The sequence below is a fragment of the Limulus polyphemus genome, unplaced genomic scaffold (assembly GCF_000517525.1).
Source record: "Limulus polyphemus unplaced genomic scaffold, Limulus_polyphemus-2.1.2 Scaffold239, whole genome shotgun sequence".
In the NCBI taxonomy this organism is placed as follows: domain Eukaryota; kingdom Metazoa; phylum Arthropoda; class Merostomata; order Xiphosura; family Limulidae; genus Limulus; species Limulus polyphemus.
Genome location: NW_013665849.1, coordinates 270284 through 272928, shown reverse-complemented (window position 1 = coordinate 272928; position 2645 = coordinate 270284). Strand labels below are relative to the sequence as shown.

Below are 2645 nucleotides of genomic sequence, written 5' to 3'. Positions count from 1 at the left end.
AAATCCATAACAAACAAACAAGCTCACAAAAAAGAAACATCAGACATATTTTGACCAGTTTACATGGAATTTGATACAAAGATACTCTTTGCAGTTTCCTAACAGAGATATAGACAATTTTTGTCTTTTGCTCAATTTATCAGTAAGGAAAGTACAGTTCGTGGTTTTCGTGAACTATTCATGTGTATATGTCAACCACCTTACCTTGGATTCGGTACAAAGATACTTTCTTGTAGGCCCCAAGCAGTGATATAAACAGTCAAAATTGACCATGTTGGGGTTGCGTGGCGGAAACAAATTGCACTCGCCCACAGATGTTGACCTCTTTAGTTACTTTATATTTTTCTGAAAATAGTTTTTCTCCTACTTATAATACAGATTAATTAGAAAGAGAATGTGATGGCAATTTTCGTAAGAAAACAAAAGAAAGACAACGTTGGAAGCCAGTTGGTATTGTGTTTGCTTATAAATAATAAAGTATTCCACTAATTTATTTTCTCAAATTTTATATTTGCATCTGTGTTGTATACGCATTCAAACTAGAAATGCCTATTGCCTTGATCGGAAATAAACAAAAATAGTATTCCAAATATATGGAAAAGATTGGACTTAAATAGTTAGAGTTGCTATGGGACTAGCATACGGTACCTTGTGGGATTGTGCTGAATAAGTATATGTGTTCTAGCCTTGGGTGGAAGAGGAGTGCATTTTAAATATTTTCCTTGATGTTTATGAGTGCTGCAAACTTTAATGCGTTTCATAATATATAAAAATAATAATTAAGGGACTGTAGAAATCTAAACTGTATACTTTTATCTGCTATAAACATATCGTTACAAAACTTATCTCACCAAAACTAAAAACAAATATTAATAACACCATCAGAGTCTTTCTTTAAGCGATACCGTACCGAAGTGAATGTGAAGATGATTGTTTGTTTGTTTCTTTTTAATTATGTACAAAGCTACACAATGGGCTATCTGTGCTCTGCCCATCACGGGTATCGAAACCCAGTTTTTAGCGTTGTAAGTTCGCGTACATATCGCTGTGCCACTGGGAGGGCATGTGAAGATGAACAAATCTAACAAAGTGGGCATTCTGTAAGGTCTTTTTATTTATTTATTATTATTATTATTTATAAATAATTTCATGTTGATGACTAAAGCAAACACACACCTGATAACTAAGTTTTTTTAAAACTTAAAGAAGCGTAGACAATTATATATATATATATAAAAGGGTTTTTAACACTTTTAAGGAAAGCTCTTTTAACTCACTTTACACGTAACAAAAAAAGTGTTAATTACTGGAACATTTAAAGGAAAACAATGTGCAACTGTACAATATTATATAAAGTACACTGTTTTCCCAGCCCAGACCAGGAATCGCCTTAATGAAAATGTTGATTGAATACAGCTTTTGTTTATTTATTATATAGCTAGAAATGATAATAATCAGTAACTTGAAGAAGATACAGGAAATCTCATAAAACATAAATAAATAACAACAACAAATTAAAATGTTCTGTGGAACATTTTGTATGCATGGAAGTTTTGAGTTCAATGGCAAATCGTTCACAATTAGTAGCTGATGTTGGGCCAAACACCGCGCTAGACCTACTTAGGCATGACTTAATGATTGTTGTGTGTGTATATTACCTTCCATACCGTTTATTTGGTTCTTCTAACCTCGTTTCATATACATCATGACATGTTTCGTTAAAAGTTCATGTTTACAGGCAGGATGAACCTTTTGGGGTGTGGGCTCGAGAGTATAAACAACATTGCCACAAATCATGCACAATGCCTTACTAAGAGTTGCTATGGAGTCAGCCCTTCATCTTAGTTGATAGAACAATAAGTTGGTGTGATAGAAATCCTGGCTTTGAACAGAGCCCATGTAAAAACAGATTACCAAACATATATATTATGTTTATTAGCGCAGACATACTCGGTAGTAAAGTATTGTTAATTTCGCCATTACAAAACTATGTAAAACAACTACTGAGACAACATACCATAAAAAAATGTTTATTACACACAGCTTTTGCTATCTTTTATCTAAACTCGGGTTTTTAGTTTGATAATTTACATTATTTAAAACAGTTGAAGTTTTGTTGATGACAAAGTATTTACGAAAATGTTGAAGTCTGTTATTATGTTCAAACAATTATATTTTAACTCAGTAAAGGTATATTTATTGATGCAGAAAATTGGATTTAAATTCTTTCCTAGAATAAAATGTAAAGTAAAGCTAGAATACAATAAAAATCAATTAACTAATTATAAATAATTATTCCATAGTGCGTCAAACAAAGAAACATGAATTATAAAGCAAACAAAATATCACTTAATTAAATGAGCTACAAAGATTACACTCTTTAAGGAAATGTGTGTCATCGTTTTGCACAATACTGTTACGAAAGCGGAAGTCATGTGACGCTGGTAACACGTCATGAGTTTCTAGAAGGATCACGACTGTTCCTGGCAACTCTAGTGTTTGCCAGACGCCCTCTATTTTTGTATATAAGCCCCGGCAAATAAAGCGGAGATATAATTGCAGATAGACACATAATTGAGACAAGTGAGCGGTAGTGACCGTAAGTAAAGTGCGTGAATCGTTGTGAATTGTAGCGTGTGTTAAGT

At 32.7% G+C, this 2645-nt stretch overlaps 1 protein-coding gene across 1 annotated transcript in view; it reads left to right on the top strand.

Annotated features, from left to right (window-relative positions):
* Positions 1 to 2645, top strand: part of LOC106478664 — a 53372-nt gene that overhangs the window by 37312 nt on the left and 13415 nt on the right. The gene's annotated exons all lie outside the window — the stretch shown is intronic.